The sequence below is a fragment of the Erpetoichthys calabaricus genome, chromosome 14 (genome assembly GCF_900747795.2).
Source record: "Erpetoichthys calabaricus chromosome 14, fErpCal1.3, whole genome shotgun sequence".
Taxonomy (NCBI): Eukaryota; Metazoa; Chordata; class Cladistia; order Polypteriformes; family Polypteridae; genus Erpetoichthys; species Erpetoichthys calabaricus.
Window position 1 is genome coordinate 39,182,941 of NC_041407.2, and position 24,402 is coordinate 39,207,342.

A 24,402-nucleotide genomic window follows, 5' to 3' on the forward strand; every position below is an offset into this window, starting at 1 on the left:
GAAGCCCTTTTATGAATTAATGGCTTGCAAGAACCTGGGACATACTTATTGTTGCTTTCTTTTATCTCACTTTTCAATTTCCATTATCAAATGGGGTATCTGGTTGATCTTCAGCTCTTTGTGATATTTGGTTAGGGCCTAAGCTATAGGATATAATAGAATAATAAACACACAGAGCATGCCATAGTGACATACTGAATTTACAGATCAGTTCACAGTAATTTTGTTCTTTACCTTTATACTCCTTATTGCCAACTTTCCTTCAGGAAATGGCCATTCATTTGACCTTCTGAGATATCTATACCACAATTAAAGAAGCTCCTTATAAAGACAGTGCACGTTTACATGATCTATATAACTGTTTCATGTGCTACTCTTGGACTAAAGCAATTCAGCGAGCACTAGAATGTCTGAAATTCACTTCCTTTCCCATCCCTATAGTTTCACTTACATGAACTTTAGATCCTCTGTAAGAAAAGGAGCAAAGTTATGTGTCAGTTGTTTTTAACACATATACCCCTTTTTACATCGAATGTCACAACACTGAATATGTGGAAAATTGTCTATTTAGACAGAGTATCAAGTGGGCTTTCTCAAAAGATAAATCTGTGTCCATTTCTTTCTCTATAAAAATAATCTAAAGTATTCAACCAGAGGATGAACCAAAAAATCATTCTAAACAATGTTTTCTTACAAGTTTCCTTTAATGGAGACTTGCAACAGAAGAATATGTAACTTTGAGGGAAAAGAACACTTTCCCTTTGTTTATATGCATGTCAAGAGAAAGCGTCTTTGGGAAGCAGGAGCAGCAAAGATAATTACAAGTTTTGGATGTCACAGTAGGCACACTGAGTTAGGCTGTCTTCATTTTTGACATTGCCTGCTTCCTTTGTGTTGAAACCACATGATTCATGGTATGCTAGTCCGGCTCACAGATTACACAGCAGAAACTGGCAATAGAGCTAGACTGTGGCAATAAGACAAGGCAGGGAGAGATGGGTCATGGTGCGTGTCAGGCAGAGTGGCGTTTTGTGTTCAAAAAATAAAAGAAGGTGAAAATGGAGAGGAGATGAAGCAATGATTTAACCAGATACAGGTTTCTATGAAAGAGAGGAGTTCCATTTCAGCCCCTGTATCTTCATAGTGCCCTTCACATCCATATTTGAATATATTAAAAATCCTAAGCAGGTAGGTCTGCACTTTTAATAGGAGGATGCCCAAAGGTTTACAAAAGCAAATGTAGAGACCTTCAGTAATGGGAGATGTGTCTCTTCAAGAAGGAGACAGTGATTGTTTCCTCAGTCCTTTAGTATTAGGTTCACCTCATAGAAAAGGGCACAATCCAGTGCATGACATCCAGAAGGGGGTACTAGACACTGTATCAATGCAACATTCACGTGGTTATAAATTTCATATCCTTGTCTTCTCCACAGTTCTTTGTTCTCTGATTTCAAACTTTATCCCCTCTAGCATCTCTGTGGGGTTCCCTTTAATTATTTGAAACACAAAGGGGGCAGACTCTTTCGGAAAACAGGGACAGTGCCCAACTGTAGCATGGCACCACCTAGTAGAGAATTACAGATTTACAGATCAGCATTTTTATCTGTGTGACATCTTTGATTTGCAAGACTGTTCAAAAACGTCCACAGGCACTAAAGAGACTTCATCTGGCCCTTCAAACATAGAGTTTTTCCATCAATGTGTTGTCTGAAGCATTTTCAAAGCTGGCTGGAGCTGAACATGGCAGCATTATCAAGGCAGGAACCAGCTGTGGGTACTATACTGTTCTATCAAAGGACAAGCTCATAATCAGTTAATGGAGAGTTGCATATTAACCTAATTAGATTAGATTAGATATTAGAGATTTTTATTGTCACATACTGTGCACGAGCATAGTGAAATTCACAGTTGAGTAGATATATTAATGAATGTAGTAAACAAATACGAACAGCAGAAGTTAAATTAACAGATTAATCAAACAAACAAATAAATAAATGTTTAAAAAGTAACATACAGTACAATTACATATAAACCAGCTGGTGAATACAGTAGACAGTACAGGGAGGGCAGGATCAGGTTATATGGAGTTCAGTGACCTTCTGGGCTAGGAGAATAAACTGTTCCTGAAGCAAGTGGAGTGAGTGGTGAGGCTCTGGTAGTACTTCCCAAAAGGCAGAAATGAAAACAGGGGATGAGCTGGATGGCTGTCTTCAGAGATGACAGATTCAGCTCTTCTCAGACATCTGGTTGATTAGATGGTATGGACCTATTGAAGGCCAGCCCCTATGATTTTAGAAGCTGTATGGACAGTCATTTGGAGGAGTCTGTGATTCTGACAAGTCAGATTGCCAAACCACATAAAGTGCATCTGGAAAGTATTCACAGCACATCACTTTTTCCACATTTTATTATGTTACAGCCTTATTCCAAAATGGATTCAATTCATTTTTTTCCTCAGAATTCTACACACAACACCCCATAATGACAACGTGAAAAAAATTTACTTGAGATTTTTGCAAATTTATTAAAAATAAAAAAATTGAGAAAGCACATGTACGTTCACAGCCTTTGCCATGAAGCTCAAAATTGAGCTCAGGTGCATCCTGATCATCCTTGAGATGCTTCTGCAGCTTAATTGGAGTCCACCTGTGGTAAATTCAGTTGATTGGACATGATTTGGAAAGGCACACACCTGTCTGTATAAGGTCTCACAGTTGACAGTTCATGTCAGAGCACAAACCAAGCATGAAGTCAAAGGAATTGTTTGTAGACCTCTGAGACAGGATTGTCTCAAGGCACAAATCTGGGGAAGGTTACAGAAAAATTTCTGCTGCTTTAAAGGTCCCAGTGAGCACAGTGGCCTCCATCATCCGTAAGTGGAAGAAGTTCGAAACCACCAGGACTCTTCCTATAGCTGGCCAGCCATCTAAACTGAGCGATCGAGAGAGAAGGGCCTTAGTCAGGGAAGTGACCAAGAACCCGATGGTCACTCTGTCAGAGCTCCAGAGGTCCTCTGTGGAGAGAGGAGAACCTTCCAGAAGGACAACCATCTCTGCAGCAATCCACCAAACAGGCCTGTATGGTACAGTGGCCAGATGGAAGCCACTCCTTAGTAAAAGGCACATGGCAGCCCGCCTGGAGTTTGCCAAAAGGTACCTGAAGGACTCTCAGACCATGAGAAAGAAAATTCTCTGGTCTGATGAGACAAAGATTGAACTCTTTGATGTCAATATCCAGGCGTCACGTTTGGAGGAAACCAGGCACCGCTCATCACCAGGCCAATACCATCCCTACAGTGAAGCATGGTGGTGGCAGCATCATGCTGTGGGGATGTTTTTCAGCGGCAGGAACTGGGAGACTAGTCAGGAAAAAGGGAAAGATGACTGCAGCAATGTACAGAGACATCCTGGATGAAAACCTGCTCCAGAGCGCTCTTGACCTCAGACTGGGGCGACGGTTCATCTTTCAGCAGGACAACGACCTTAAGCACACAGCCAAGATATCAAACAAGTGGCTTCAAGACAACTCTGTGAATGTCCTTGAGTGGCTCAGCCAGAGCCCAGACTTGAATCCGATTGAACATCTCTGGAGAGATCTTAAAATGGCTGTGCACCGACGCTTCCCATCCAACCTGATGGAGCTTGAGAGGTGCTGCAAAGAGGAATGGGCGAAACTAGCCAAGGATAGGTGTGCCAAGCTTGTGGCATCATATTCAAAAAGACTTGAGGCTGTATTTGCTGCCAAAGGTGCATCGACATAGTATTGAGCAAAGGCTGTGAATACTTATGTACATGTGATTTCTCAGTTTTTTTATTTTTAATAAATTTGCAAAAACCTCAAGTAAACTTTTTTCACATTGTCATTATGGGGTGCTGTGTGTAGAATTCTGAGGAAAAAAATGAATTTAATCTATTTTGGAATAAGGCTGTAACATAACAAAATGTGGAAAAAGTGATGTGCTGTGAATACTTTCCGGATGCACTGTATACTTTTAATAGTGCAGTAGCAGAAGTTCCCACCTGAAAGCTCTTGAGCCTCTTCAGGAAAAAAGAGCCTTTGCTGAGTCTCTTTGAATATGCAGGTAGTGTTGACAGACCACAAAAGGTAGTCAGTGATCTGGAGACCACCAAGGAACCTAAAGCTGCTAACTGTCTGGACAGGTGAGCCATTGATGTGGAGTGCAGTGTGACTGACTTTGTTCTTTCTGAAGTCAATAATGACCTCCTTTGTTTTGTTGACATTCAGGGAGAGTATTGTTGTTATGGCACAATACAGCCAGGTCATTTACCTCCCTCCTGTAGGCAGCCTCAACATTTTCATTGATGAGGTTCATTGTAGTGCTATCATCACACAAAACCTGGAGAACACCTTAAAGGAGAATGTGCAAACTCCACATAGACAGTAACCAGGCCAAGAACTGAGACCTCTTCCGTAATGATTTGTTTTCAATTTAATTTCCTTTTCTTTAGTGTATTATGCATATGAGAAATAATTATCTTACTATTAATTTCGTTTTTGAGGTCTTTTTCAATGTTTTGCTTTGATTTAAAGTAATTTTCTTGTGCCATCACTTTTCGAGGCAGTTGCTAAGGGTGTCAAGTAATTTGCATAAATTGTGCATCAACACAGTGGTATAAGAGGTCGCCTTGAATGTACCAGGTCATTCGAGATTTGGATAATTACTGTGAAATATATATGTGAGGGCGGCACGGTGGCGCAGTGGGTAGCGCTGCTGCCTCGCAGTTGGGAGATCTGGGGACCCGGGTTCGCTTCCCGGGTCCTCCCTGCGTGGAGTTTGCATGTTCTCCCCGTGTCTGCGTGGGTTTCCTCCGGGCGCTCCGGTTTCCTCCCACAGTCCAAAGACATGCAGGTTAGGTGGATTGGCGATTCTAAATTGGCCCTAGTGTGTGCTTGGTGTTTGTGTGTGTCCTGCGGTGGGTTGGCACCCTGCCCAGGATTGGTTCCCTGCCTTGTGCCCTGTGTTGGCTGGGATTGGCTCCAGCAGACCCCCGTGACCCTGTGTTCGGATTCAGCGGGTTGGAAAATGGATGGATGGATGGATATATATGTGCTTGGTTTTATCCTGACTTCTAATATGAACTTTTGTATTTTCCAGCAAACCACATTCTGCCCGGATTACAAGTGCATGGCTGCATAAGCAGAGAGTGCGAGTCCAACACTGGCCTGCTTGCAGTCCTAACCTGTCTATGATTGAGAATATATGGCACATTATAAAGCACAAAATACTCCAACAAAGATGCCGTAAAATTACACATGGCTGCATAATGGATGAAAGGGGAAAATTTCCTCTTGGTAACCTTAACCAACTGGTGCCCAGACTCTTAATAGGTGTTTTTAAAGGAAACAACGATCTTAAACTGTAGGAAACATTCAAATGTCCCAACTTTTTGGAGTGTGTTGCAGAAGTCATCAGATTTGACATGAGTGTGTGAATTCAAAAAACAATTAAATTCACAAGGTAGAACATTAAATAATGTGTTGTTCTTGTGTTTTCAATGTAGCACAGGGTGAGCAGAACTTACAAATCACTCCTTTTTGTTGTTATTAGCATTTTTCATATTTTTCAAATTTTTCATATTTTTCATATTCATATCCTCATCAACTGTAGTCAGCCAATTAGATTTTAGGTCTGATACTGATACTGATCCCATTTGACTGGAAGTGGAGTCTAATCCTGTTGCAGGGCATTTTAGAGCCTCTGATTAACATTTGACTGTGAAGTGAAGCTGGCCCCTACGCAAAAGATAAAAAAAGCATCCAGGGGCAGAATCCAATTTAGGCTACCTGCTACACCATATCTATGCTTTGAGTATGTAGGGGGGAGTTCTTCATTAGAAACAGTTGTGGGGAGGGGGTGCTGGGGGTAGGGGGGGTCTGCTGGTGCACCCCATGCAGGCAATGTGGCATTGTGGTTAAGGCTTTGGATTTCAGTGCATGAAGTTGTGGATTCAAATCCTGATACAGTGTGACCATGAACAAGACACTTGACCTGTCTGTTCTCATATTGGAAAACCAAAAAAATAAACACAACCAATTGTATCATAAATGTTGTAAGTTGCCTTGGATAAAGTTGTCTGCCAAATCAGTAAATGTAACCCTGGACTTTCTCTTTTTTTCCTCTCATGACTCCTGTGATCTTCATGCAGAGCCTCTCCTCCTTTTAAGGACTCAAATGTCAGCTTGATTTCATTACCTTTGAAATCAGCAGATTTAATAAATTGCAGGTTTGATTCAACAGCACCGCGATTAAACAGATATCAGAAGACAAAGTGGACTAGACTAAGTAATAATAAAGAGCAGGCTATATATTATCAAGTGGGCCCAAACAGTGACGTCACCACTTGCTCCTCGAGGAACACTTTCCAGAGCCCATCTTGCTCTAATTCCACTTCGTTTCATTTAAACCAGAGCCTTCTCGTTTTGAACACAGAAATGCCTGCTTTTGCTGACTTAATAAACACAAAGAAATGGAAAAGAAACAAAACAATGGACACACTCATGACTGGATATAATAATAAAAAGTCCTTTGGTAAACAAACGCCAGAGCCTGCTGAGAATGATTAAGCCTGTGTGAGGCTCAGTGTTCTCCAAAGAAACAATGTGATCTTAGAGGCCTTGTAATTTACTGTCCTGCTCTATCTGCTTCCACCTCCGGAACAAGGCACCATTGAGAGGCACGAGAACAAATGTTTCCTTATATAGCTCGGAGCAAAGCCCAGCAGTTAGACCATCCAGGAGAGGCTGCTTTTAGCACGCTATGGTTAATCATTAAGCAGATTTTGCAGTTTGGGAGCACAGAGGGCACAGAAATAAGACAAGGAGGCATTAGCCTCAAGGCGGGCTGCCTTCTTCTTGTTCTTATAATGAGACTGGCAGCCAAGGTTTGACTTGCTTTTCACACATTCATTAAGTTTGGATGTCTTGCTACCCTGAATCTTCATGTTAGACCAACTGAGAAAGGGAACAGTGTCCAAGGCTGGTGGCCACCCAGGGGGGACTGTCACAATTTGGTGGTCAAGCAGACAGCCACTGCACTTTCCAGATGGCCTTTCTGCCAGTGCTACTAGTGCTCGCTATGTATAGAATATCATTGATTTATTAATAATATGCAGTATTTGCTTGTCAATTACTAAATTTTATAACTTGCTTATCCATTTTGGAGTCACTGGTAGCTGGAGTCTATCTGTCTTTGGAGGCGTCATCAGTCCATCGCACAGCATAACATTCTCAGACCCATTCAGTCCAATTCAAGAGGCGGATGCCTATCCCAGATTTACTGGACGCAAGACAGGAAATAGACTTAGAGTGGGTTCCAGTTTATTGCAAGGACCATTCATGCACAAACCCTAACTCAGTTCAGCTAACCTTAGCTACTCATCTTTACGGACATGAGAAAGAAATCAGCTTTCTCAGAAGACCTGGGGAGAACATGCAAAGTCCATACAAACAAAGATTGGGCACAGTATTTAGAACTTGCATGCTGGATCTATAAGGCATTCTAACCCCTTTGCCACTATGTTCATAATAATCTAATTTTTAGCTATCAATTAACTTAGAAATTACTTAGACTTGAGGAGAACCTGTAAGCGTTACACATGCAGTAACCAGCCAGGGGTTTGAATGCCAGAGTCCAGAATTGTGAGGCAGCAGCATTAACCACAGTGCCGCTCAGTAATAACAAAGACAAATACATTTACATCCATTGGTTCTGCTAAATCACTTATGCAGTTGAAGGTTATTGGAGGCATTGGGTACATGGCAGAGACCATCCATGGATGGAGCACCCTGCTATTGCCAGACGCAAACTTATGCAATGGAGAAATAAAGAGATTGAATGATAAATACAATAAATCTAAAGGTAATCCATGTAATGAGCAATTTGTGATTTTTCTTTTGATTTGCTGTGCTTTTTCAAATTGAAGAGCAAATGTTCACAGTTTAGTCTGCACATTTTTTGAAATGATAGGCAACATTTCTTCTTAGAATATGGTTGTATAAAGGGCAAAACAAAGTGCATTTTAAACTGAGTGTGTTTTGGAAATCAGCTGTTACTCAAGACAGGAATGCGCAAAATGCAATTGAGGAGAATGTGTGTAATACAAAGGCAACAGAAGCTGTAAAAGGAATAGGTGCAACTGAAATAAAGCAAATTTATGACTTCATCTTCTTCTTCTTATCCCACTTGTATGTGTAGTCAATGTGCTTGATCACCTTTCTCTATACAGCTTGGTCCTGCACCTCTTCCCCAGTCAAGCCTTTTCAATTCAAATCTTCTTTTACTTTATCCGTCCACCTCCACTTTGGCCTCCCTTGCTTTCTCTTCCTCTGCACTTCAATTCCAATCACTCTTTTTCACAAATATTCATTGTCTCTCTTCATCACATGTCCATATCACTTCAGCCTACTTTCCTGTAGTTTCTTAGATTTCTCTCCTACATTTGTTGTACCTCTCATTGTCTCATTTATTATTCTGTCCTTTTTTGTAACTCCACACATCCATCTCAACATTCTTATTCCTACCAACTTCTTCTCTTGCACTCCTTTTACTGCCCATATCTCAGCTCCATACATTGTTGCTGGTCTTACCACTGTCTTAAAAACCTTACCTTTAACCTTCACCTTAATTTGTTCATCACACAATACCGATAACTCCGTCCAATTGTTCCATTCACACTGCACTCTGTGTTTTCTCTGCATCTAGTTTTCCATTTTGAGCTACTGCTCATCCTAAATATTTAAATGTATCCACTTTTTTCAATAGTTCTCCCTCAAGAATAAGGTCTGAATCCTGATCATCATTAAACCTAATATATTCCATATTCCTCCTATTTATCTTCAACCCTCTGTCTTCCAAAGCCCTTCTCCATTCTTCTAACTTCCAAATTTGTGACTTCATTGCATATTGTTATTAATAGTGTTTATATGTTGCAGAAACCCCACTTGGGTATCAAATATATACCACACATCGTACACATGAACCATGTGTATATGAGTGATTTACAATTTCATGTTTTATTGAGATTTGGCAGAGAGAGAATACTTTTAAAAGTGCAACAAGATCGTGTAAAAAGGAATATGCAATTTACACAAAAATCATTTATTTTTGTATTAGATCATATTAGTTCATAGGAATAATAGTTCTTTAAAGGACCAACTACTGCAATGAGTGTTAATTATAATTCTCTCTCTCTCACACCCCAAGTTCCTTACAATATTCCTTCAGTAGAGTATCTCAACAGGCAATACTTCACTTTTACATATAATAATTTCAAATGTTTTATGTTGCCCATAAATCAATTTTGACATTAGTCATCACAAGCTCCACAGAGTGTGGCCTCCAATGTGTGGCCTCATATCACCCTTAGTACCTCTCTTCCTACTCCAATGATGCCGTAAACTTTTCAAAAGACTGGCATGTGGGCCAAGAGTCTGTAATGCTGGCCTTCTCAATTGTCTTTGTGCTGTGTGATATTCATATCATTCATTTCCATCTTTCTGTTCGTGAAGATGCCTGAGTCTCTTCCTTTATATGTCAAGTGTTACCCTTAGGAAGAAATGCTTTACCAATTTTATGTTCTTGTTACCAAAGTCTACAAATGTAGACAGACCATGCGATCCTTGTTTTGAACTTTATTTTTTTGCCCTATAGAGTGCCCACCGAGGATGTCAGTGGTGGGGTGGCATATAAATGGACAAATTATTGATGAACTCTTCACTTTGAACTTGTTTTGTTAGACTTCACCTAGACAATCCAAGTACCTCATCCATATCTGATCTGAGTATCTAATTTCTTGACAAACAGTAGGGTCTCCATCTGCACAACTCTGATGTAGTGTGTCCTGGGATCTGCAATTAATGTAAAAAACTGAGTTTTTTCACTTTCCTTTGTTCCAGACAGTCTATTTTAACCTGTTAAGTGAAGGATTTCCTCTTGATTTTTTTAGAATGCATTGAAAGAGTCCCCTCAAAGTCTTCTATGAAGTATGGTATAGACAGGGGCAGGAGCTAACAACCCCACTGAGCAGGGTTACTGCAGAGTCACAGAGTCATATGTGTGTGAGTAGCGAGTATAACACATTTACCTCAAAACTTCTGTCTTAAGAGGGTTAGTGCACTGATGAAGGGAGACCTCAATACATAACTTGATGTCTGACAAGTAAAAGGAGACGGTTCAGTCTGACAAGTTTTTGGTCAGCTAATCTAAACTGCCCTGACAGCTCATCTAGACAGTCACTCAAGATTAACTGCAGCTCAGTGGAGGATATCTGTCTAAGCCTTCTGTTTTGGATTTGAATCTAAAGAATTGAATTGTTATGGTAGCAGACATACAGTATACTGCATACTTTGACAAGACCTCTAGGGCTACATGTGATTGTACGAAGAATACATATAATAGGACCTTTCAGTAAGCAAAGGGAACAGACAAAGTGATCTATAGTACAGTGTGTAGATGTAGCTGCTTGTCAGTAAGTAAATGATAAATATCGTAATAAAACATGTTTTTGTAACAAAAGCCATATTATTTACAAAAATCTGTACGGTGGCGCAGTGGTAGCGCTGCTGCCTCACAGTTAGGAGACCCGTGTTCGCTTCCCAGGTCCTCCCTGCGTGGAGTTTGCATGTTCTCCCTGTGTCTGCGTGGGTTTCCTCCGGGTGCTCCGGTTTCCTCCCAAGTTTGATTTTCTCATTAGTCAGAGGGGCTCGCTGTATACACAGGAGAGTTGACAACCAAATGAACCAATGAATGCTCATGCGGAAGTACAATGCATACAAAGTAGCGACAAGGAATAAGGAACATGCATGTTTTTAACCTCCCAAACAAAAGGAAAGCTCATCTGTCTTATGATTCATATTTTACATACCATATCAAAATAAAAAAAAAAGAATTAAAGGTCAGAGATTGCTGTTGAGCTCACTGCAGCTGTCAACCCTTCATAAAATACAGGACAGTCAGGCAACATGCAATTGGATGTCAGAAAATGGGACAAGTATGATATAACTGGAAGATTGGAGGATCAGCATTCGGTCAGTAAATGAGACATGGGCTGCGATTTTTCAGTTGTGTAATCTGACATGGTGCAGCAACAAGGTTAGCGACTGCGATCAGCAAATCTGACATGCCTCACGACAAAAAGTCGTGTAGTGTGACATTACTCGTGACACTAAGCACACACAATTCCCCATCTTGCCACTACCTGTGTGGAATCTGCAATTTGTTCCTGTGCAAATAAGGGATTTCTTTAGGTCAGATTTACTGGTGAGCCTAAGCTGTCACAGTATGAGTTAGCATGGAAAAATGTCTATGTGTCAGTCTTGTGATGTACTTACATTCATTCTATGGTTGGTACCTGCTTGACATGATTTTTACTAAAATAAGTGAGACTACAAAATGAATTAGTCAATTTGACCAAAACTCCACGTACCTCTGGCTGGTATTTCACTTTACTTACCTTGTATCTCTTGGTGCTGTCCCTGATTGTCACCAATCCCAACTTTATTGTATAGCTTTGTCAGCAACAGCAGCTAAATGAAGATGAGCTTTACTACACTCAACCCTTTTGGAGTTCTCTGATTATTCAACCCCCCTCTGCTGCTGCTCCATTATCAATTGGTTTTTTGGGTTGTGGTGAGCTGTGCCAGAAGAAATGAGCACGGGGCAACCACTTCCCAGCCCCACAAACACAAATGCACAAGAGAATGAGCCAGGTAACAGAAAGAGAATAAAAACACAAAATTCATGGAGAAGGCGTATCAGCCAAGAAACCAAGCTTAGATTCAAGCACTGTTAACACCACAGCACTTGCTCGTTGCAGCTTAAATGTTTTAAATTGACAAATGCAATGAATATTTTTTGTATGCCCATTATACTATATTGTCTTTTTCCTTTCTAGTGATAGCATTTTATTACTGTCACTAGACTGTCAGTGACATACACAGAATTTCATTGTACCAAAGGGGTGAGTTATACTGTATTTTGACCTGTCCATGCTCTTTGTGATTTCAATATTTTCATTACAGGGAGGAAATTTCCGAGAGACCCCCATAGGGGAGCAACACTTTGGTTTTATGCCAATGAAAGAAACAACTGATGCATTAAGACAGCTTAAAATTATTAAAGGCCGACACCTATCTTCCAATCTCTGATGCCTGTTTAATGTAATATATGCACCAGCAAAATCAAACACCCCAGAGATATTACTATCATTAGACACAGAAAAAGCATTTGATATGCCTGAATGGAACTACCTTTTCATTGCATTGGAGAAATTTGGGTTTGGCCCTAATATTTGTGCATGGATCAAACTACTTTATACCAATCCAGAAACTTCAGTTTGTATTAACAACATTTGTTCAGACTACTTTAAACTAGAACGTGGCACCAGACAAGGATGTCCCTTGTCACCACTGCTGTTTGCAATCGCCATTGAACCACTGGCAGTTCACTGTCAAAATTCTTATCAGATAAAGGGGATTATCAGAGAAGGACTGGAACAGAAAATTTCTTTTTTTTTTTTTTTTTAATATTTTTATTTTATTAATTTTCATTGTAATCATTCCATACAAACAGATCAATTTATAACCCAACAAATTTGAAGACTAATCAAACTCCACCCCTGAGAAGGAGAGGTTAGCTAAAGGAAAATTGCTTTAGGCTTTTTAATAAGGCAACATTAAACAAAAGAAAGGGAGAAGTAAATATCTATGTAAATAAGAGATGGAGAAGGGAGTTAAATGCAATAATAGTTATTTCTCTTATTCTAAAATAATATTGATTAAATCCTGCCATGTTTTGAAAAAATGTTGTACAGATCCTCTAACTGAAAATTTGATTTTTTCCAATTTCAAATAATATAAAACATCGGTTTCCCACTGACTTATAAGAGGAGAATTAGGATTCTTCCAATTTAACAAAATAAGTCTGCGTGCCAAAAGTGTAGTGAATGCAATCACAGTTTGCTTGTCCTTCTCCAATTCAAGTCCATCTGGAAGAACACCAAACACAGCTGTTAATGGGTTAGGAGGGATTGTGATACCAAGGCTGTCTGAGAGGCACTTAAAAATTTTTGTCCAAAATGATGTTAGTTTAGTGCAGGCCCAAAACATGTGACCCAGTGAGGCAGGAGCTTGGTTGCAGCGCTCGCAGGTTGGATCCTGCCCTGGAAACATTTTGGACAGTTTTAAGCGAGACAGATAGGCTCGATATATAATTTTTAGTTGAATAATTCTATGCTTTGCGCATATAGAACTCAAGTGAATTCTCTGCTTTGTCACCTTCCACTCCTTTTCTGATATATTGATTAAGAGATCTTCTTCCCAATGTCCTCTTGGATCTTTGAAAGGTAGGGACTCTAATAAGATTTTATATATTGCGGAAATAGTGTTTGTTTCCTCGAAATTGAGCAGTATTTTTTCCAGCATTGTGGAGGGTGCAAGGTGGGGGAAATCGGGCAATTTCTGTTTAACAAAATTTCTAATTTGAAGATAGTAAAAGAATAGTAATTTCCGCATTATATAAAATCTTATTAGAGTCCCTACCTTTCAAAGACCCAAGAGGACATTGGGAAAAAGATCTCTTAATCAATATATCAGAAAAGGAGTGGAAGGTAGCAATGCAGAGAATTCACTCGAGCTCCATATGTGCAAAGCATGGAATTATTCAACTAAAAATTATATATCGAGCTCATCTGTCTCGCTTAAAACTGTCCAAAATGTTTCCAGGGTAAGATCCAACCTGTGAATGCTGCAACCAAGCTCCTGCCTCATTGGGTCACATGTTTTGGGCCTGCACCAAACTAACATCATTTTGGACCAAAATTTTTAAGTGCCTTTCAGACAGTCACAATCCCTCCTAACCCATTAACAGCTCTGTTCGGTGTTCTTCCAGATGGACTTGAAGTGGAGAAGGACAAGCAAACGGTGATTGCGTTCACTACACTTGTGGCACGCAGACTTATTTTGTTAAATTGGAAGAATCCTAAATCTCCTCTGATAAGTCAGTGGGAAACCGATGTTTTATATTATTTGAAATTGGAAATAATCAAATTCTCAGTTAGAGGATCTGTACAGAATTCTTTCAAAACCTGGCAGGATCTAGTCAATAATATTTTAGAATAAGAGAAATAATTATTACCGCTTTATTTCCCTTCTCCATTCTTTTTTTCTTTTTTTTATTTACCTATATATATTTCTTCCTTTCTTTTGTTTATTTTTGCCCTATTAAAAAGCCCTAAGCAATTCTCCTTTGGCTAAGCTCTCCTTCTCAAGGGTGGAGTTTGATTTGTCTTTAATTCTTTTTTGTTATGAATTAATCTATATTGTATTGAATGATTATAATAAAATTAATAAAAAAAAAGAAAAAAGACAGCTTAAAATGAAGCATCAAGAAATACAGAAAGGATTGCATATGGTGTTTGTTGATTTGGAGAAGGTTTAGAGTACCATATCAACAGATCTGGGCGTGTGCGAGAGAGAGAGGAGTACCAGAGAAGTATGTGAGGATATGTATCAGTGAATGAGGACTCAGGTTAAAAGCAGCACTGGGGTAATAGACAATATCCCACTCAGAGCAGGTCTGCACCAGGAATCTTCTTCAAGTCCTTACCTTTTTGATCTGGTTCTGAATATTTTGAGTTATGAGATAAAAGTCCAATTCCCCTGGTGCATGCTTTATGCTGATGACATTGCATAATGTAGCACCAGAAAAGAAGAAGATGGAGAAATGGAGAAGGACTTTGGAAGATAGAGGACTGACGATAAATAGGAAAAAGACAAAATATTTTGAGGTTTAATGATGATCAGGATTCAGAAGTTAGTCGCAAGGAGAGCTATTGAAAAGAGTGGATATAATTGAATATCTAGGATCAGTGGTAGCCCAAGATGGAAATCTAGCTGTAGAGATAACCCAGATAATGCAGTGTGGATGGAACAATTGGAAGAAGGTATCAGGAGTATTGTGTGATTGAAGAATTAAGGTGAATGTTAAAGGTAAGGTTTTTAAAACAGTGGTAAGACCAGCAACGATGTATGGAGCTGAGTCATGGGCAGTAAAAGGAGTTCAGGAGAAGAAGTTGGTAGAAATGAGAATGTTGAGATGGATGTGGGGAGTTACAAAAAAGGACAGAATAAGAGATGAGACAATCAGAGGTACAACAAAACTGGAGGAGATATCTAAGAAACTATAGGAAAGTAGGTTGAAGTGATATGGACATATGACAAGGAGAGACAATGAATACGTAGGCAAAGAGTGATGGGATTGGAAGTACAAGGGAAGAGAAAGTAAGGGAGACCAAAGCGGAGGTGGATAAATAAAGTAAAAGAAGATTAGAAGGAAGAGGGTCTGACTGGGGAGGACGTGCAAGACTAAGCTGTTTGAAGAAGCACATCAACCCCACATAGATCTGGGAAAAGATGAAGAGGAAGAAGAAAAATGGGCAAATTTCAAGAATAGAACAGACGATCATGGACCAGTTTTAAATGAGATGCCATACATGCTCATTTTCATTGGCAGATGTTTCTAATTGATGAAATGATATTTCCTTGTGAGGAGTCCAAGTAGCAAACGTGTGGGAACTCTTGGAAAGCCATACATCCAGCCAGGAATTGGGCCAGTAGTCCAAGTAATTTACCTGCTCCTTAATTGTGATTTTCACCCTAAATGACAGAAAACTAAGTGGAATAATTAAATGAACACACAGAATGATTTAACAAAGAAAGAAGATTTTAATTTTAATTGTATAGCTTGACAAATGAAACACAATCAGCATTTCCACCACAATCAGAATTTCCACCTGCCCGTGAAAGTGTGTCTGTGCCTCATTCCTAAACACCTTTGCACATTCACCTACTGCACATTTGTTTTATTATCTCTCCTGCACGCACGAAGGAAAGGTGGGGAGCCATATGTTCAGTTCATTTGGCGACATTCTAGCTCCATTCATCATTGAGTTTTGCTTGTGCTCCTTAGTCATGAAGCTCAGTCAAAAGGTTTGTTTTGTCTTTGAATTTTTTGCTTGGCAAGAATACTTAAAAGGAGACGTTTCCCCAGATTCACTGTAGAATGTGTTTGTGCCACTAGGTGTTAAAAGAGAAGACTTGGCCATTGTAAGAGAGGTCAGACGTCCCTTTCTGTTCCTCTCTAGTTTACCAACTTCAAACATTCAGGAATGCTGCAGAGCCTTTAAAAATGTGACGATGTCATAGGTACAGATGCCTTTGATTATTCTCGAGGTCATAGAAGGAGGAAAGCTTCTGAGGCCATATGTCTCATTGTGATGTGAATGAAATGACTCACAGTGAACCGCAAATCACAATGAAGGTGACATGACCCTTGCATTTCGCAATACTGGTGTTATCTTGTCTGAGACTGGTGGCCCTCTATTTCAATATTTAATATCTTGTGCTAAATTTAATTTTAGCTAAATTTTGTTTTAGATATCTAGAATTACATTTTCGATTCAAATAAAATTAAGTGTAGAGAGACTTATGAATTATGTGCAGTAAGTTCAGAAAGTATTCAGACTTCTTCACTTTCTGCTCACTTTGTTCTGTTATAGATTTAATATTAAATGGATAGATTTTGTCCATTAATCTACAATCAAAAATCTATAATGTCAAAATGAACACAGATTTGCAAATGTAATAAAAAATCCAAAGCTGAAATCATTCATTCATACATGTAGTTAGACCCCTTGGTGTGACATTCCAAATTGTGGTCAGGTGCATCCTGTTTACTTTAATTATCCTTGAGATGTGTCTAGAACTTAAAATGGAGTCCACCTGTGGCAAACTGAACTAATCTGACATCATTTAGAAAGACACCCATCTGAGTATATGAGGCACCACAATTCACACTGCATGTCAGGACAAAAACCAAGCCATGAAGTTCAAGGAACTTTCTGAGGCAAGGACTGGATCAAGGAAAGGTTTAATACCCTTTCTAAAACATGGAGTGTTCCCAAGAACTCTGTGGCCTCAACATTTGTTGACGTTTGGAACCACCAGGACTCACTCTAGAGTTAGTCATCCAGCCAAACTGAGTAACTGGAACAAAATGTTTTGAGGAGGGATGTCACCAAGAACCCAATGGTCACTCTAACAGAGCTTCAGAAGTCCTCTGCTGAGATGGAAGTACCTATAAGTAGGACAACCATCTCAAGCAGCACTCCAACAATCCAGTATTAATGGTACTGTGGCTAACACTTACTTGGAGTTGTAACAAAATAATCAATGTTATTTACTTCACCCATCTGTGGTTTTAATATCGTGACTGATCAGTGTAGGCCTGTCTGCTTTTGGTTCTATGTTTCCTGCTTGGTTACTTCAGCTCTGGAATGGGATAAAATAAATACAAAGAAAAATGGAAGCCAATTCCTCTTGTTAATATCAACAATATTAAATAATTCATATTTGTCCAAGGACAAGAAAGAGGAGGCAAATAATGTGGTGAATGTTAGTGGTGTGATTTTGTGTGTATTGAGCACTTTGATTCTCTCTTGACTTTTTGCTTATCTGAAAAATATTGGGAGCTGTCACAAAAAAATAAGTGTCACGCTTGAAAAACCTATTTTTGCCTTTGGCTGGTTGGACAATATACAGTGTCTGTAAAAGTGTTCTTTCTCTTGGAAGTTTTCATGTTTTATTGTTATATAATATTGAATTGTAGTGAGTTTAATTTGGCTTTTTTGACACTGATCAACAGAAAGACTCTTTTTAATATCAGAGTGAAAACAGATCACTGCAAACGGGTCTAAATTAATTGCAAATATAAAACACAGAATAATTGATTACGTAAGCATTCACCTCCTTCAATTCAGTATTTAGTAGATGCACCTTTAGCAGTCATGAAAGCCTTGAGTCTGTGTGCACAGGTCTCTGTCAGCTTTGCACATCTACACACTGCCATTTTTCCCTATTCTTCTTTGGAAGACTTCTCAAGCTCTGTCAGGCAACATGGAGATTGTGAATGAATAGCCTTTGCCATTGGATTGAGATCAGGACTCTGACTTAGCTATTCCAGGACACCAACATTATTGTTTTTAAGCCATTCTTGTTTCATTTTTGGCTTTAGGCTCCCAAAGTGCAGGTTTCTTGAAGACTGCATCAGGTTTTCCTCCAGGGTTTCTCTGCATTTTGCATTATCCCTTTCACCCTTTAACATCAGAAGCTTTTCAGGGCCTGCTGCAAAGAAGCATTCCCACAGCATGATACTGTCACCACCATGCTTCATAGCAGGAAATGTGTGTTTTTGATAATGTGAATCATACACAAATTATGGTGTTTGGTTTTGATGGTCAAAAAGCCCAATTTTGGTCTCATCAGACCACAGAACCTTCTTCCAGCTGACTTCAGGGTCTCCCCAGTGTTTTTCCTTTTTGCCACTTTCCCATAAAATGGAAACTGGTGAAGTACCCAGGTATAGTTGTTGTCTGCACAGCCTCTCTATAATCTTAAGCACTGTAGCTTGTAATTCCTTCAGAGGTCTCTTAGTGACCTCCCTTACTAGTCTTCTTGAGCAATCACTCAGTTTTTGTGGCTGGCCTGCTCTATGCAGATTTACACCAATGCCATACTCTTAATGATTGATTTCACTGGACTCCAAAGCATATTTAGTGACATGAATATTTTCTTAACTCCATCCCCTAGCTTGTGCTTTTCAAATTACCTTTTTTCCAGGAGTAGCTTTGAGTGTTCTTTTGTCCTTCATTGAGTAGGTGAGACCAATGGTTTTTCATGTTCAGTACTCAGGGCCCCCTTGTGGCTGCAGGTTTTTGTTCCAAGTGGTTTCTCAATCAGTCTGTCATTATTACTGTTAATTGATATTATTGTTTAATTTGCTGACCCATTTTATTCCTTTTATTTTGTATTTAGAAAAGTGCAGTAGTGTCAGATTTACAATTACAGGAAATTAAGACATATTTTTATGTTATTTGTATCTTTAAAAGCTTACTATGTTTTTTTTTTTGCTTTTTCTAATTCACTTTTTCTGTACAGTTTGCTTTAATTGTATCTGAATACTGAGAACTGATGTTAAGCAGAGTAAGCAGCAGCACAAATTACTGTGAAATGAGCAGTTACTTCAGTACTACCCAACTATGTGCTTGTATGTAAAAATTGTCTAAAAAATCAGAACATTGACGCATACAAAAATATTTAAAAGGAAAAATAAATGAATTCTTACCCATCTAACACATAAATGCCTGTTTCATTCAGTAAAAATATAACATAACCAGTTTGTAATTTCTGGATGGTTGTAAAAAACATACAAACTGGGAATAACAGCCTGCTTGATTAAGGTAGGAGTCCCAGAAGGAGAAGACAAAATGGGACAAAAAATAGCAGCCACAGGGGGCCTGAGGACTGACTTTCGAGAACCACTGGGTTAGACCACCATACTGACTCACCACAAGTTGGACTTTCTAGATAAGGTGCACTTGACATTACAGTCAAGTGAAACCCCAGACAGTTTGAGCCAATTCTATGACTTCTAAATCCAGCTAGGTGGAGTGGACGCCCTGAGGCTAGGGATCTGCCAGAAGTGACCCAACTCCATTGGGTCCTTGAGCCAGGCCCTTAACCTGCAATTGCTTCATCCTGGGCATCCAGCTCTGTAAGCAACTCCTACAACTTACAGGGAAATCTTGGGGGTTGGTGGCAAGATTGGCACTCCAGTCACTACAAAATACCTCACACTCTTCCGGTGTGGTGCTGAGGTGTCACCCGCTCTACTCAGGTCACAATATAGGTGGTTTGTCATGTAGTGGGTGCGGCAATGTGTTATCAATGCATGCTTTCAACCTCTGTCCCCTAAATTCAACTGGCTGCATCAGTGATGATTTAGGGGTGTCCTATTAAAGGGGATCAATATTTTTGTGATCAATTATTTTTTATTTTATGTTTGTAATTAATTAAGACCACTTTACAGAGATCTGCTGGCGCTTTAACATTAAAGAGACTTTTTCTGATGATCCATATCAAAGCAAACATCAATGACCCAGTGTTGTAAAACATTTGCATTTGCAAACTTCCAAGAGGTGAATACTTTTTACAGGTAATGAATGTAGGAAAAGGCAGCATACAGTACCTTCAAAAAGTATTCAGACTCCTTCACATTTTAGACATTTTGTTATGTTGGATGGAAGCACAGGTATTCTCTGCTTGCTGGGCATTGCTGTCTGTTGCATTTCCATAGATACAGGGTAATCAGCTGGTGGCCACCCTTCTCAGATGTTTCACCCATTTAAACCCTGAACATCTGCAGGTGGTGGGGCAGCCATAAGGAGGTCTCCCTATCACTCCCTGCAGCTGACCATAAGATCTTTTTTATCCCACCTTGCATCTTTCCTTCTGAGTCACAGCCAGAAATCCCCTTGCTCTTCCTCATCAGCCAGATCCTTAATTGTCTTAGTCTGTCTGCACCCAGTGCCTTCAGATATTGCTGTGTGGATTTTCCAGTGAAGTCTCTGCAGCTAACCTGCAGCTAACCTCTACCAGGTAAGTATTGTAGATGCCTTCCATCCTGCTTCTGTTCATGCCATAGTCAGCTCACTGTAATTCTCCTTCTTTCTCACAAAGGCTTCCTCCATATCTTCCACTGTCCTAGCAGATGTGGACCACAGCACAATATCTGGTCAAAGAGAAGTTGTGGTGATCTCACATAGGAATTTCAGCTGTTGGTCCAAGTCCATTCTCATTTCCCACTTGCACCCAGGCATCAGGGCAAACCACTCTTTCTGGTTGATGGTTTGTGCATTGGCTCCTTTCCTGATGAAGTGTATCCACCAATAGGATGTTGATGGGCTGGTTTTATTTACTTCACATCTGCATTCCTCCAAAGCCTTTTTTTGCAGGACTCAGTTGTGACATCATTGAAACTGGCCATGGATCAATGCTGCCTTGCAGCTCAAAGGAATGTGCTGCAAGCTGGGGTTCTGGTGATCCCAGAGGTGGCAGTTCTCCTCTGTGTCATACCAGTGATGCATGTTACTTGGACTTGGGAGGATGTTGTATGTGGACCTAATGAGGAAGTTCAGTCTTGCTGGAGGAATCTTTCACATATTGGCCCATGTTATAGCCCGGTTGGTGGCGGCATCTCAATTTGTCCTCTTTACTTGTTGCAATTGGCTTACAGCTTTGATTTTGTACCTCTCATCCTTCATTCTGGTCACTTCTGAAGCCACCAACTGTTTCCTCTCCCTTTTTGTGGCTTTTGACCACATCCTGGCAGCTGGTCCCCACCCAAGAGCCTTAAAATAAAATCATTTAAGTGTTGGAAAACTTTTGTCAGGGTTTTTTTTATTTTTATTTTAATAAGTTTACAAAAATTCTGAAAATCCTGTTTTTACTTTGTTGTTCTGTTGTTAGATGAGGTAAACAATTAATTGAAATGATTTTAGGAAAAGGCTGCAACCTATAAATGTGTAAAATGTGAAAGGTTCTGAATACTTTGTGAAGGCACTGTACAAAATTCTGCAATGTAGTGAATTATAACTTCCTGAAGCATGACTTATAGTGCTTGCCTTTATGAAGCAACTCAAAGAGAAATACCATGGCTTGCAAATTACATTTTTTAAAAATCCATTGATTGAAATTGTTTCCATTGAGAAATAATAAGGATGACAGGTTTATACTATGTATGGATATCAGTTTTGAAAGAATGATGTCAACATCTCCAAATAATCAACAACATGCCACATGGGTAATGTGAAAAAAAATGTAGAGCAGTGGAGACCCATGGTGCACAAAATGATATTTTGACCAATGTGCACAGGTGATCATGACTACATCTGTCTCCTTCAGGATGTTACAGTATTCCCTTTTTGGGGTCAACCACATGGATTCTCCTTCAACCAGAGATGCCTCTCTTTTCCCATCCATTTTAATTGTTTTAGTACTTTCAGGTCAGTTTTCCCTCCCTCCATCTCTTCTTATGTTGTCCTTGTGATCTCATTCTAATAATTCCAGCATTCTGCATCCTCTGTGGCACACATTTTTCCTCCATTCCAAACCACCTTTGTCTATTCTCTCTGATTTTATGAATTATGTTTGGTACTCCTACTTTTTTTTTCTAATATCTTTGTTTTTCTCTCCGTCTCGTAAGCTTATAGTAAACATCCACATCAGCATTCTGCGTTTTCCAGCAGCTGATCTTCATGTCTCCCTGTTGCACCTGCTTCACATCAATGCAGATTATTGGGTCAAATCATTACATTATATACCCTGGACATTAAATTTAACAGCAATTTCTTGGCCTGCATCACATTAGACATATAATTCCATTTATTTTGCCCTGCTTTGATTCTTGATTTCTTTATCCACTTTTGATCATCCACTTAGTGTTATAATGGATTCCGGATATTTAAAAGCATCCAATTGTTTCAGAACAGTGCAGATTTTTAAAGTTCTCTAGCTGGCTGTTTTGTTTTATTGGAAATCATCACATCTGTGTTCCCTACTTTTATTCACAATCCTTTTGCCTCAAGCCCACTATATCATCTGATGACAGCTTCTTTCAACCTATCCACAGTTTCTTCTTTAATAAATAGGCCATCATGACTAAAGTATTTGTTGTTAGCTTCTATTAGAGTACAAGGGCCAGAAGCTGAAAAAGGTAGTAGTAACCATTAAAAGTACAGAGGACGAATGACCATGTCAGCTTTATTAAAGAGTAAAACTTAATTCATGGTCATGAGAGAGCTGGAGTTGTATACCTTAAATACTTTATAAAGAAGAATCTGTTTAATTCAAACTACAGACTAGGGATCATTAACGATCCATGCTCTTAAATAATATGACAAACTGACGTTTTATCTAAGTTAGTGCATATTAATACATAACATTTCATTAGCATTTATGTTATGAATATTCAAGATAGCAAGAGTGTGTACGTCCAGCTGGCCTAGAACTGGGTCATTGTGGAGTGACAAGCCACACTGGTATATTTAGAATGTTTCTTTTGGACTAAGAGGAGACAGCAAGATACAGTATGTGCGTACGAAGAATAGTCTAACATCTAGAAACACATTAGGAAGAGGCCAACATCACTATATGTCTGAGGGTAAGCCCCCAAGTAGGGTAAGTAGGTTGCGAAAAGGCTAGTATGAGCAGCAGTCACTTTAAATAAATGACTTCACAAGAGCCTCCAGATAGCACTGTGGACTGGTCAGACATAGATGTGGTTTGGTATCTTTGGTATCATTGGTACTAGAAGTGATACAGGGTCCCAAAGTTACCCTTTTGTGGGGTTTAAATGTTCCCACCCTTAGAGTGAATAAAAGAATCTTGATTTGGGTGGTGAGTCACAATAAAGGATGAAAATTGGGAAGGTAGAAATCCAAGTGCTTAGAATTAGTGACAAAGAGATTGAAGGAGAGTTCCTTGATAAGTATTTTGGGTGAGAAAAATGGGCAAGATGTTCCACAGATCAATGAGGGACCTATCAATTTCATAGACTATTTTCTTTTATGTGCATCTATCCTTTGAGTTTTGATTCAACCTAACTTTATTTTCTTATTATTTGGAACCCACCTAGTCATTTTTATTTTGGCCTGGAGTGAGATAAGATAAGGTTCAGTCCCTATACAGTTATATTGTACAGGTATGGATCTAGACATGAATGCAGTATGTTTAGCTAAACTTGTTAATTTCAAAACTATACCTTTAATTGAATATATGGCTCTTTGCTAACCAAGATGCTTTCTGACATTAGACTGACATGCAAAATGGTTAATAGTAGGACTAATGGTCTGGAGCTTTGGACATAATATCATGTGGACTCATTAACAGTATGAATACAGGATTTACACCTGCCCTGGAGGACACAGAATCAAAGTATCAACTCAGCCCTTTTTGTTGTTTTTCTTTTTAAGTCTCCACTTATGGACCCCAGAATATGAGACACGCCTGCATAGAACAAAAGCCCTTCTCTGGTTCTGATGTTATTGACAAAATCATAAACTAAGGATTTAAAGAAATGTTTAAACACACCCTTCAGGAAAAAAATGCTCAGAGGTAATCAGTTTGGCATTACTCATTGATGGTTTATCCTTTATTTAGGGTCCCCTGCTTTTGGATACTTTAAAAACAAAGGCCTCAAAGAACTGTTACTTCACATCAGCATCCGCCGATTGAGTATCGCGTTTTGCTAAAGCAGGCTCCTCGCCTTATGTCTATGCGTGACTAGGAGAGATGCACCTGTCTCAGTCCTCAGGTAATTCAAAGCTCTAGCACGCAGAGGCCTGTCTCGCTGAACAATGCACTCTATTGTATCTGACGTTCACTATTGACTAGGAAGCTCGATCCGTCAGCGCCTGTCAGTGCTTTTAACACACACACACTATTTATTATACACACATAACGCAGACCGCATTTGCCCCAGGCTACCTC